At 40.6% G+C, this 14490-nt stretch overlaps 1 pseudogene; it reads right to left on the bottom strand.

Annotated features, from left to right (window-relative positions):
* Positions 1 to 757: 757 nt before the first annotated feature.
* Positions 758 to 2036, bottom strand: LOC100607461 (annotated as a pseudogene).
* Between the last annotated feature and the right edge of the window lie 12454 nt (positions 2037 to 14490).

Here is a 14490-nt window from a genome sequence, read left to right as displayed (position 1 = left end):
GGGCTAGAGAACTGAGGACCCTGTAGCACCTTTGGGACCAGCCAGCTCTGTGCTGCTGTAGCCCTCCTAGTAGACACTGGGAAATGTCAGTGAGAGCTCCCGGGGTATGGAGATATGGGGGCTGTTGTTCTCAGGGTAAGATGGAGTCCCATGATGGCGGCACTCCCCAAATGGCACCCTCTCGCAGCTGTTCAAGTATCGGGGTGGGGAGTAATTGGCCCAGTGCGAGTTTCCTGTCTGGTGCAATGACCTTGCAGGGTCTCCAAACTGCCACTCATGCTCGTATCACTGTACATATGGGTAGAGGAGCTCTCCTGCAGTTCAGATGGCAGGAGTCCATGGCAGGGATGTGGGGCAACAAAGCTCTCTTGCTAACTCTTACCCTGCAATACTGAGGCCCCTGGGACTCCTGGCCAACCTTGGTTGAGTGGTCACTTGCTTCTTTCCCCTTCAGTGCCTCAGGTGTTTCCTGTGAGTTCTTTGTTGAATTCTGGTGTTCTTTACTAGATATTCTATTTGAGGTACAATTGTCTATTCATAATTTTGGTTCTTTTTTCTGGAGAGGGTGGATGTCTGACGTCTCTATTAGCCATCTTGAGTTAGAATCTAAGTCCCCATCTTCAATTTCATTTTACTGTACCACCTCTGTGTCTATATATATACGTGTATATATTATATATATATATTTATGTATTTATTTACCTCTGAACTTTTTATTGGCCTCCTGGTCCCCAAAGGGTACTCTGCTTCTGCTGGCTTAATGTCTCAAAACTTTGGTGTCGTTGGTCTCAGACACCACTTTGCCATCCACTATCCGGCTGGTGGTGGTCTTTTGGATGGTTTGCGTGGGGTTGCTGCTGTCCTGGGTATCACCAAGATTGAAGTCCTTGCCATCTTCCAGCAGGAGGCAGTAGGTGGCGATCTCAGCCTCCAGCTTGCTCTTGATGTTCCGCAGGGCTTTGTACTTCTGGGCTTGGCAAACTGTCCCTCTGCCCGGGTCTGTGTCAGCTCTGACTCCAGGTGCAGCAGGATCCCGTTGAGCTGCTCCATCTGCAGGGCATAGCAGACCTCCACCTCTCTCAGGCTGTTCTCCAAGCTGGCCTTCTGATTTCTCATCAAGTCCAGGTCGATCTCCAAGGACTGGACTGTACATCTCAGCTCCATGAGCGTCATCTCAGCAGCTCTAACCTCGGCGGACTGCATGGTGACCACTGTGGTGCTCTCCTCAATCTGCTGAGACCAGTACTTGTCCAGCTCTTCTCGGTACTTCCGAGCCAGCTCGTCATATCGGGTCAAGATGTCTGCTATGATCTTGGCGAGGTCCTGAGATTTGGGGACATCTACCTCCATGGTCAACCCAGAGCTGGCAATCTGGGCTTGTAGGTGTTTTACTTCCTCTCCGTGGTTCTTCATGAAGAACACCTCTTCCTTGAGAGCCTCGATCTCTGTCTCCAGCTGCAGCCATTGATGACACTGGTGTCATCAATGACCTTGTGGAGCCCATGGATGTCGCTCTCCACAGACTGGCGCATGGCCAGCTCTGTCTCATACTTGACTCTAAAGTCATCAGCAGCAAGACGAGCATTGTCGATCTGCAGAACGACGTGGACATTTTCCACAGTATTTGTGAAGATCTGAGCCCTCAGGTCCTCGATGGTCTTGAAGTAATGGCTCCAGTCTGTGAACTGGGGTCCCTTCTTCTCCAAGTGCTCCCGGATTTTGCTTTCAAGCTTCCAGTGCTAGGTCTCCAGACTCCTCACTCTGTCCAAATAGGAGGCCAGGCAGTCGTTCAGGCTTTGCATGGTCTCCTTCTTGTTCTGGATGCCTCTCATTCCTGCCAGACCCCTGGCCATCCCCGCACCAGGCCCCCGGACCTTATGCCATCCCGGAGGCTGGTGGAGCGGGACACGGACATCTGGGAACCAGAGCCCCCGGCACCTGCATAGATGCTGGCTGTGCTGCTAATCGGCGGAGCCTGTAGCTGGGCCAAGGGACCAGTAGTTGGTGGGGAAGGTGGAGCGAGTGGTGAAGTTCATGCTCTCCGGGGTTGGGGGAGGGGTGGGTAGAGAGCGAGAGGACAGGACTCAGGCTTTGCCGACGACCGAGTGTGTATATTTATTTATGTGTTATGTAAATGTGTATAGCTATCCATTCATCTATCTAATTTGTAGTTATCTATTGACTTTATCCATGTAATATAAGCAACAATTTATGAAACTAAACTATAAATACAATTGGACAGTAAAGATAAACATTAAAAAGAAAAAAATAGTTATATCAAAGATCATTTAGAGAAACAGCAGAAATTTGACAGGAACTCATGATTGGTTGGTTGCTATTGCTAAGATTATATTGGGCTCCATGTTTCACAAAGGACAAAGCACAGTATAGTCTTGGCACAAAAACAATATAGGAAATCCAGGGGTTAGGTGCTATTTATTGAATAGTAATTATGGAGGCTACAAGTTATTTTGCGAAGACAATTGCAATAAATTCTGGAAGGGATCTGTCATTTGGATCTTTATGGAATGGACACTGGGTAACGTGATAAATGATGTGCGCAGTTATTTTGTAAAAGATACACAGTTCTTCCACAAATGAAGGGCAGTGTGTATTGACTATAAAAGTTGAAGTTGTAACATGAAATTGTAACTCATAGAAAGCATTTTTCTAAAATCTGGGATACTAGAGTTCATGATCAACTCTAGTTGATCACATGTTTCTGATAATCAAACTTAATTCAGTGAGTTTCCTCCTGCTGCTTTGGTTCAAAGATGAGAGTTCCTATCACCTTCATTATCAAAGTTAGTTCATGATTAAATTATGTGATCAGACTAAAGGGAGAATATTTTTCATTTTTTGTTAAAAAGAAATTCGTAAGTTTTAGATACCAGACATTCAAATGTTGTAAATTACTTGGATGTCAATTTTAACTTTACCTATGGAGGTAGCCTGTGAGAATAGTTATAAACAAAGCCATTACTATTTTTAAAATGGAGTTTAATCTCTTTACGTGCTTGAGCAAATACTCAGAGAAGATTCTAGCATTCTGGACACATAATATGAAAGGAAGCTTTTTTTTTTTAACTTCCCCCCCTCAAAAAAATATGCAAGCACTGGTATTACCAATTAGACCCTTAGACCATCAAAGAGCCCTATAGGGCAACTGACTTTAGAAGAATGCTGCACCTTTCTTTTGGTTTCATGGACATGAATTGGCTCATGAGAAACAATGTTGTTTAGCCATCAGCCCCATATGTGATTAAGTCAGATAAACCTAAATTCAAATCCCAGCTCCATCATTTATTATCTGTGGGATCTTAGGCAAATTACTCTTTTAATTATAAATTTTCTTATTTATAAAGCATACACAAGGGTGCTATGTAGTTCAGGATGCTATTGTGAGACTGATATGAGGCAATATACTTAGCACAATGCTAAGTATGTGATAGGTACTTAATACTCTTATTTATAATTATTAAGTGAAAAGTATTCTTCCAGGTATATGGATGAATTGACCTATTTTAAAAAATATTCTCCAACTTGGAAATTTTCATACAATACAGTAATTTTATTTTATCATGGATAATGCCAAACTGTTATTTCTGCTAACAATTAGCCTCCAGGTACAGTTATTTCTTAATATTACCCTTAGCTGCTATTTACAAGTCCATTTCATCAGCATAAGAGGGGATCTGATAATTTTATTGTTCTAAGGATTGGCCTGCTTTCAACCAATTCATGTACGTTTTTTTAATCAAATTACTTAAAATACAAAAAAAGAGGAATAACAGTATAGCCTTTATTCTACTGAATTTAGAAACGCTTTGGATGCCCCAAGGCAGATGATAGAGAGGTGGGAGCTCCGAGGGATCCTGGTAGATGCTGGATGGGACTTGTGGAGCGGCATGAGGGTCCTGGGTGCATGCATGCAGAAGAGAAACCAGGGACCATCAAGGGAAAGCTTTGATTGGTGAGAATTTTGCCAGGCACAACATGTCCTGTGGTCACAATGTTGAAGGACAGACAGAGATAGGTTGTAGGCCTGTGCTGCATCCACACAGACGACAGGTAAGCTGTGTTCTTGTCTCCAGCCTGTCACCTCAGTACTACAGAATTCCTTGTCCAGATGTATATATTTGGTCCTAAGAGAGTGACCAAAACAAGGTAAAGGAGGGAAGGGAGGTGAAGGGCATATCAATGAGAGAGGTCTGCAATGTTGGCAGTGTAGACATTTTTACCTGGGTTCCTGCTAATGACTCTTATTTTAAGTCCTGATATTTCTCCCAGAGCTGCAAACAGCTGTCTGCACTGAAGTGCTCTGACACATTATTGTACTGTACACTGGGTTGCTCATTTAATCAGCCGTGGTGCTGCTCTTCACATAGAACATGTCACATTTGACAGATTTATCAAAAGACTGTGGGCTCTATTTTCCACAGCCCTGTGGAACCCTTTCCCATTAGTGATAGCAGAAGTGATGTTTATGCATGAAGAGAGACTGTTCGATTGGGCAATTGTAGCCCTCCACGGCAGGCGAAAGCACAGCTCCCACTTATCAAGTGGGGCTAATAGGGGATATTCATATGCACTGGAGAATCAATTCTCTGTACATGGACCTCTACTACAAAAATAATTGCTATTCACTGGTGGTAAAGACCTCAGCAATGTCAGAGCCTTAATGGTGAGATTAATGCTCTACCACTCACTGGCTGGGCCATTTCTCTATAACCAGAAAAAAAAAAAATACATATTCCTGGCCTGAGAGCTTGGTGAGATGTTTTTTAGGTGAAATCCAGAGCTGTGCTGATTTGCTATGTTATTGAGTAAACCTTTTCTCTGTAGATAATTTTCTCTTTGTAGACTTTAATTAGGTTGAAGCAACCAATGAACAGCTTGGAGTCCAGTCCCAGATTCTGCTACGTAAATATATACGCTCTTTATGAGCTCAATATTTTCAGCTTTGAAATAATGCAGCTGCATTAGGTGGTTTCTAAGTACTTTGCTCATGTATCTGCTACACAGGTATCATGATATGTTGAAAATAAGTTTGATCTTTGGTTTGTTTCTTCTTCCCTACCAGATTGTGATTGTATTTCTTAATTTATCTCAAGAGACTAGCCCAGTATATATTTATCTCAAGAGCCTAGACTTGGTATACATTATACACACACACACACACACACACACACACACACACACACACCCCTCAATACACATAATGTTTTATATATTATATATAATGTATAACTATATATATTTATATTTATTGAGAGGCTCAATAAATATTTTTACTGAAAATAAAATTTTATGCTCCAATAACTATAAATCATTTGGACAATGATGCAATTCCTTAGAGCAATATATTTATTGATTCTCTTCCTTATATCAGCAAAATTTTCAAAAAAATTAATGGAATTGAATTTATTACACTAGTATCATTGATATTATGTTACTTTATTATATTACAAAGTATTCAATAAAGAAAGGCTTGTTGGCAAAAACAGATGGAATTTGATACTTTTCTCCTTAACCAGGAAGGTTGGCTATATACTATCGGCAAGAGTAGTCAGAGAAGAATTCATAGATGAACGTGATTTGATAGATTAGATAGGACTTAATTTGATCTGTGAAGGATAGTTATGCTTGGTGAATAGGCAGAGAAAAATGGAGAAGTCATTGTGGACTAAAAGAAAATAAAAGCTACACAGCATGAATAGTATAGAGTCTGTAGAAGCTGCAGCTGGGGAATTGAAGGAAATAAGGTTAAGTGTGGTGGCTAGATGATGAGGGTCTCACTTGAGACCCAGGAATAATTTAGACTTATTGCAGCAACCACAAGATAGCCATAGGAATCAATAGTGCTTTCTGAAAAGCAATGTCATAGTGAAAGATGGCTTGGAGACAAGGTACTTTAAAACATTCACCTGATTCAGAAAAACAGATGAAATCTGATACCTTTTTCTTTAACCAGGTAGGTTGACTTCCAACCACTGTAGAATAACTACATTCAAACTGATGCTCTAACTTCTGTTAATGAGTAGTATGTTTAGAAAAATTACATACATTATGACACCACTTAATCATCCGATTGCATCATCTTTTGCTTTTTTCCTGAGTTTTCTCTGTTTTTTCAAGTGTTTGAGTTTCAGGATGGTTAATTTTATGTGCCAGATTGGCCAGGCTATGGTGCCCAGATGTTTGACCAAACACCAATCTAGATGTTGCAATGAAGGTATTTTAAAAATGTGATTAACTTTTAAATTGGTAGAGTTCAAGTGAAGCAGAGCACTATCCACAATGTGGGTGGGCTTCCTCTAACCAGTTGAAGGTCTTAATGGAAATGAGGCTCCCCAAGGAGGAAGAAATTCTGCCTGGAGACTGCCTTTGGACTCAAGCTGCAACATCAGCTCTTCCCTGGTTCTCCAGCCTGCTGGACTACTCTGCAGATTTTAGATATATCAGTCTCATAATCATATGAGCTAAGTCCTAAAAATCAATCTCTCTCTCTCCACCCCCCTTGTACACACACAAACACATACACACACACACATACACACACACACACACACACACACACACACACACACACACCTTATTCAGTTTCTTGATGCAATATATATATATTTTTGAGACAGAGTCTCGCTCTGTCGCCCAGGCTGGGGTGCAATGGCGCCACCTCGGCTCACTGCAACCTCCACCTCCTGGGTTCAAGCAGTTCTCCTGCCTCAGCCTCCCGAGTAGTTGGGTTTTGATGCAATATTTTAAAAAGGCAGTTGATGAACTTGGAAGTCGCTGTGTCATGTCATGTTTTTTCTGCCTTGGTCCCATTCCCTATGTCTCAACCTTAAACTGCTTGATGAAAGACAGTGTGTATTTCTTCTACATCATTTCTGTTTTTCACTCCTGGCGTCTTAGAGAAAGAAATGTATATTTTGGGGGTCTCTAGTATGACATAGGTTAGAAATACCACTCTCATGAAAGTGACATCCTTTCTCTTTCTTCTTCTTTTAGTTATTATTTTTTGAAAACAGGGTCTTGACTGTTCCTGCTCTCTCTTGTTGCCTTCTCCCTCTCACCTCCCTCTAGAACTCACTTCATCCAGACACATGAAAGTAAAATGGATACTGTTTTGAAATATTGTTTTATTTGTTCTTTTATTCTGGAGAAACATAGAAAGTTTAATTTCACTGAAATGAGAGTAAAGACACATTCCTAGAATCCACCACAGAGTAATCTCCTACCTTTTGGAAATAGTGAAAATAGATAGTAAGTGTGCTAAAATAAGAGCTGTTAGGCGGTTTATGCCAGCATTTGTAAACACTAGGCAGCTAGTTCTTCTCTACTTAGGAGAACTATTTTTGCTTCAATCTTCCTGCTCTGCTTTTGACCATATAAACTCATGCCTTGGATTTTGCTTGGAGACATGTGTCTTATTACAGATCAAGAGGAACTGCTGGAAAGTAGGATATACTTTGGGTTTTGGCTTGTCATCTAATTATGCTCTTTTTTTCCTGTGTATATTTTGCAATTTTGAAGTTAATGCATATTCACTGCAAAAAAAGACTCGAAAAATTAAACAGTGCCAGCCATAATTTAACAGCATATAAATACCAATTTTTAAGTTATAGTGTGTTTTCTCTGTGTGTGTGTATGAGAGAGAGAAATTGTGAGAGAGGGAGAAAATAGGTCTAAATTGCTCTTTAGATAAATGTAATCTTGGCCAAGTGCGGTGGCTCATGCCTGTAATCCAGGACTTTGGGAGGCTGAGGCAGGTGGATCACTTGAGGTCAGGAGTTCAAGAACAGCCTGGCCAACATGGTTAGACCCCGTCTCTACTAAAAATACAAAAATTAGCCAGTCATGGTAGCTCATGCCTGTAATCCCAGCTACTAGGGAGACTGAGGCACGAGAATTGCTTGAACCTGGGAGGCAGAGTTTGCAGTGAGCTGAGATTGCACCACTGCACCCCAGTCTGGGCAACAGAGCGAAACTGTCTCAAAAAAAAAAAAAAAAAAAAAAGAAAAAAAAAGTAATGTAATCTAATCCCTCCCTTCCTCCTTTCCTTTCTTTTTCCTTTCCTTTCCTTTCCTTTCCTTTCCTTTCCTTTCTCTCTCTCTCTTTCTTCCTCCCTCCCTCCCTCTCTCTCTCTTTCTTTCTTTCTCTCTTTCTTTCTTTCTTTCTTTCTTTCTTTCTTTCTTTCTTTCTTCTTTCTTTCCTTTCTTCCTTCCTCCCTCCCTCCCTCCTTCCCTCTCCCTTTCTCTCCTTCCTTCCTTCCTTCCTTCCTTCCTTCCTTCCTTCCTTCCTTCCTTCCTTCCTTTTCCCTCTCTGTTTTCTCGCTCTCTTTTTTTTTTTTTTTTTTGACAGAATCTTGCTCTATCACCCAGGCTGGAATGCAGGGGCATACCATGGCTCACTGCAGCCTCAATCTCCCGAGCTCAAGGGATCCTCCCACCTCAGCCTCCCGAGTAGCTGGGACCTCAGGTGAAAGCCACCATACCATACCTGGTTAATTTTTTAATTTTTTGTAGAGACAGGGTCTCATTATGTTGCCTGGGCTGGTCTCAAACTTCTGGGCTCAAGTGATCCTCCTGTTTTGGCCTCTCAAAGTGCTAGGATTACAGGTGCGAGCCACTGCGTCTGGACTTTCACATTTCTTAACATTGGGTACAATCAAATTTCATCTGACTGCGTTCTTGTTTATTATGTTGCAGTTTACTCTTAGTTATTTTTAGTGCCTTCCTGCTCCTTTTTTAGGCTAGAACAGATTGACAGCATTTCTACAATCCAAGAAGTTAGGGTGGGCCTCTGTTCTTTAGTTTATCTAGTGAACTGGAGACTGCTCCTCCCAGTTCCCTTGCCCCATTCCACATGGTGACCTGTTGTGGTTCCCAAATCAACTGAGCTTAGCATTCTGCCTTCAGAGGCCCTCCCATGCACCCCCGTGTGGAGGTCCTGACACCTCCAGCTTGCCTTTCAAGCACTTCTATGGTTTGGTTTGCCCCACCAAGACTCATGTTGAAATTCATTCCCCAGTGTGGTGGTGTTGGGAGGTGGGGACTAAATTCGATCCCCAGTTTGGGGGTGTTGGGAGGTGGGGACTAGTGGCAGGTGTTTGGATCACAGGGGATGGGATGGATTCCTCATGAATGGCTTAGCGTTGTTCTCTTGACAATGAGTTCTTACTCTGTGAAACTAGATTAGTTCTCCTGGGAATACAGTAGCTCCTGAGACAGTGCATTGTTATAAAGCCAGGATGCCCTTTGGGTATACCTCTTTGAACATGTTTGCTTCTCTTTGACTGTCTCTGCCATGTTGTGACTCAGCAGGAGAACCCTCACCAGAAGCCAAGACCATGCCCTTGAACTTCCCAGTCTATAGAACCATAAGCTAAATAACCCCTTTTCTTTATACATTTCCCAGATTTAGGTATTCTTTTCCGGCAACACAAAACAGACTAAGACAAGAACACTTAAACTTGTCCTCTAGGCTCTCTCACTGAAGGTATTGGCAACCTTCTTATTCTTTCCTCACATTCCTCAGGAATTCCTCTACTCTTCTAATTGCTGATTTGTTCATCCCAAATCAGGCCACATTCTCCTTCAGCCCTGAGAAATACTCAGCCTTTATTTCCGATTCATTTGAATCATAGTATTTAAAAACTCACCTAAACACCTTTCTCTTTGAAATGGCCAGATTCTAGGCCCTTAGACCCAGCATAGACCATTTAACTTACCAGGAGCTAAGGTGGTTCCAGTCTTGACATATAATACCTGAAAACTCATCCTCCAAGTATGCACAAGAAGCTTCATCTAAAAGCAGCAGAAGATAACAAATTTGAGTTTTCATATACTATTGCAACAAATGCCCAACACCTGCCAAAAGACAAAATTACAAGTTTAACTTAAAGATCGAATTGGCTTTTATTTGACATCCTAGATCTGGACAGCATTCCATATAAAATAGAATATGTGTTCTGCAGGGTATGACAGAAGAGTTGGGTTTTGTAAGATGGGAACAAGGAAACAACACACTAGAAAAAAGTGGATTGGTTAACATCTCATTACTTCAGTTTACCTATCTTATAAGGGTTAAAGCAGAAGGGACTTCTCTATTACATTGACTCAGATTAACTGGGCCCATTCCAATTGGTGGTTGTGAGCATCCTGTTTTCAGGAAAAAAACTGGTCTGTTTGGTGATCTACCTGCTTTCTTAAAGTTTCAATTTGATTATGTGGCACGTAGCACAAGTGACTCCATTTTGATTTGGTCTAGTCTGTAGGGGTCTAATGCAGGAGCTCAGCCCAAAACAATGGCTTCCCATAAAATGTGTTTAACATGCTTCAACTTATTACACAGAAGTAAAACATAATTGGGATGATATTATAAATACAAGTTTGTAACTCTGTTTTTTCATTTTTAGCTAAAATTATGACTATTTTCCCAGGAAACTTTTTTCCCTAATTAGCATTGGTTAAAATAAGTGGGCAGGGTGTTAGCTGGTATATGTCCAACTGGCTTGTGTTCTTTACTTAGGCTATCTCAAATGATTTATAAAGAGAGAACATAAATCCCTTCTGTGGAGTACCCAAGTCTTACTAGACAACTAGGAAAAGGCCAGGTTTTCTGTCTCTGAGCTGTGCATGAATCAATTTAGAATCTTCACCCTGAGCTTTGCTTAACCATTGTTGTAGTGTTGGATTATTCTACTTATTCACAAACAAAAGAAGTTGTCCCAAAGTAGTCTGCATTTGTTTTTCCTTTTTCCCATTCTGTGGTGGATTAAAGATGATTGCATATTCTTGATCACTCCCTTTTGAGAATGAAACTTATTTTCTCAACCCTTGAATCTCACTGGTGATGTGACAGCTTAACCAATAAAATATGGCTAAGCTATACTGTGGCAGTTCTGAGTCTAGCTTTTATGAAGATTAGCAACTTCCATTTCTTCTCCCTTAGAATGCTTGCTCTTGGTCCATCCTCTTGGAACACAGCCCCATGGCTGTGAGATGCTCATGTCTTCCCGGGAGAAGTGTCCTGCAAGACTTCTAGCAGGCTGCCAATCTAAGCTCTCAGCTAACAGCCAGCATCAATTGCCAGCAATGGGAGGGAGTCATCTTTGTGGTTCCAGATCAACTGAGTGCTTGAATAACTGCAAATCAGCCAATATCAGAACTGCCTAGTCAATGTGCAGAATCTCAAATGATAATAAAACTTTGTTAACCCAATAGCTTTTGGAGTAGTTTGTTAGAAATTAATTCATTTGATAAGGGAAATATGTGCTTTTGGTTTCTATTACTATAGGGCGATGGATGTAGTTAATTATCTTTAACCTCACAGCAGTTCCATTATTGGTTTCAATATAGTGGGGCTATCTTAACAAAGACTAGTTCAGCTCTAAATGTATGTATTTTGGGAACTTACTGTGTATCAGGCATAGTGTTAAGTTTTGGGGAGAAGAAAGACAAAGTCCAAGCCAGCAAGAGGCAGGGAGTTGAACCGGGAAAATGTATGTAAGTGAATAATTATGACCAGATCTATTACAGAGAAGATTTTTATTTCACAAATATTTGAGCATCTATTACATGCCTGGTATCATGCAAGGCACTGGGAACAGATAAAAATAAAATTCTTGTTCTGGAGTAATTTATCAACTAGTTGAGGAGACAGATTAAAAATAGATATTGCTAATATAATGTGGCTCGTTTTAGAACTGAAGCATAAAGTTGTTGGTAATTCAATGATATTATGTGTAAATTACCTAGCATAGATTGTCATATAAAAGATAGTAAAAGCATTTCACATTCAATCCTCTTCCCTTGATGGTTGGCCAAGCTGTATATTCCAAAGATGGCTTCAACAATAACTTCCAACCCATGTACTCTTTGACAATGTGACTTTGCAACTCTATTATCAAGAGGAAGAGTCTCATTGCACCCCCTTTGAAACTGGGCTGCCTTTCAGAATTCGCTTGTAACTAGTGAAATTTGGTGAAAGTGATACTGTATACCTTCTGAGGATGGGCAGGAAAAAAACCAAGTAGTGTCAGCCTTGGTCTTCTAGAAGACTCATTTTCCAGATGCTCCATCTCAAAAGGCTTTTTCTGGAGCTCAGCTACCATGCTGTGAGAAACTCAAGCCACGTGGACAGACTATGTGCAGGCATGCTGACTGACAGTCCAAGTTGGGCTCAGCCTTTGAGTTATCCCAGCTCAGGCACTTCCTAGAATAAACCTAGAATAAAAGACTGTGAGTGAAGAAGCTTCCAGGTGATTCCAGCCCCTGACTGTTGAGTCACCCTCAACCCACTGGAGCCTTCCAAGCTGAGGCCCCAGATGTCCTGGAGCACAAATAAGCCCTCCCCACTGTACTCTGTTCAAAATCACAACCCACAGAACCTGTGAGCATAATGGTTGCTATTTTATGTCACTGAGTTTGGAGTGGTTTGTTGCGCAGCAATAGATAATTAGAACAGATGGATTTCAAGAGAGAACTGCTTTACAATGAATCATATTATTTTTGAATACTTTCTATGCTGAGGTTCCAATATTCCTGCATGCAGGTCTTTCAGTTAACTTGGAAACTGAGAAAAAATTTACTCTTTAATTAATTTCCGAATTCACATCACAGGGTTTTGGGAGCTCATCCCTGACTAAAATACTTTTCTATCATGTGTAAAATTATGGGTCTACGTGCTTGAGGAATATTTCATTTCTTCAGATAGGAACTAGTTCTCTTTATCTTCAGATTTAGTGGAAATGTAAATGTTGGAAAACTCATTTATTTGATATTCATATCATAAATTTGTGAGACAAAATATTTTTGTAAATGATAAGTGGGAGTGTATACTTTGGTATATGTGAAGACACTGGCTATCTCAAATATAATGTGTTTTATGGCTTTTATCACTAATTATCATTTATAGGAAGAATTTGTTTATATGAAGAGGAGTTGAGGAAAGATGAGATATTAAACTGTAAAGTTCTCTTCCATTGTAGTCATTAATCCTACCACTTATGAACAATTAAACCATGTACAGTTTCAAGAATGGCAACTTGAAAATTGTCTAAGGAAGATATTCATTTTAATTATGTAAATTGAAAGAGGCACTTTTTTTTTTGCTATTTTTCTATCTTACAGTAATTGAGAAATCATTAAAAATTGGAATACACTTCCATTAGATTTACAGGGGGAGAAAAGAGACTGTGTTAATATCCAAAACATTTTCTTTCTTAGACTATTGTCTTGACAGATGAGATAATTAAATCTGAGTCTCTGTAGTGGTAAAATAGGTGACATAGAAGGAAAACAAGGAAGTGCAATATATGGTTAATTAACAGATGCCAATTATATCTTAGAATTGAATGTGTCCTCAGAAAGTGAGAGGACTAGTTAAAAGAGGCAGAGTTGGAGCCTGATGAGAAACCATGCCTGTAAGCTTGCAGGTGCACCCTCTTAATAGCCAGATACTGCTGGGCCTGGACAGGGACAAAACCCAGAAAACCTGCTGGGTACATTGCACACTGGAAATCCAAGATTCTGACAGTGAAAGCCTATTGTCTGTAGAGAAAGCATGCTTCTTAATTTCCCACTTTCCAATTCTTTGCGAACTTCCTAGAATAAAAGGACTTGGTGGACAAGAGGGAAGCACAAAGCCTAGGAAATCTTTCAGGTCTCAGACTTCATAGCATCATTCTTATTGTTTCCTGTCCCAATACACAGATTTCCCTGTCATTTTCTTTTAGACTCTTCTGCTTGACAAGTATCATTTTTGTAAGAACCTCTCAGATTCTACTTGAATTGCCTACTAACATTTTTTTCCCCATAGAGACAGGGTCACACTCTGTCAGCCAGGCTGGAGTGCAGTGGTGCAATCATAGCTCACTGCAATCTCGAACTCCTGGGCTGGAGCGATCCATCTGCCTCAGCCTTCTGAGTAGCTAGGACTACAGACACTCGCCACCATATCCTGCCAATTTTTATAATTTTTTGTAGAGACGGGGTGTCACCTTGTTGCTCAGGCTGGTCTCAAACTCCTGGCCCTAAGTGATCCTCCTGCCTCAGCCTCTCAAACTGCTGGGATTACAGGTGTGAACCTAATCACAGAGGTAAGAGCACACTGCAATGTAAAGTTAGTTCCGTGACTGTTTCCTCTCTCACCTGTTCAGGTGGTTCATTGCTGAACTGTCTCAGTTCCTTCTAAATGAAGAGATAAATGGAGGGTGTTGCCTGAGGCAAGGAAAGTAAATCAATTTAGAATTAATTCATGCCAAAAGTGAGTAGGAATTGGTTTATACTTTTCTATGTATCTATTCTTTTGGGATATATACATATATTAAAAGTAATTCAAAAATTAAATATCTTGAGGATTTTTTCTAACAAAACAAAGGAGGTTTTCATTTAATGTGGAATTTAGATTATTTTTGAGGAAGTAATACACCTCTAAGTATTGGTATGTGAGAATGCACATTTGCAATATTTTTGTTCCATT

Source organism: Nomascus leucogenys, chromosome 8 (genome assembly GCF_006542625.1).
Source record: "Nomascus leucogenys isolate Asia chromosome 8, Asia_NLE_v1, whole genome shotgun sequence".
NCBI lineage: Eukaryota > Metazoa > Chordata > Mammalia > Primates > Hylobatidae > Nomascus > Nomascus leucogenys.
The sequence above is the reverse complement of the archived record's forward strand: the minus strand, read 5'-3'. Positions and strand labels throughout refer to the sequence as shown.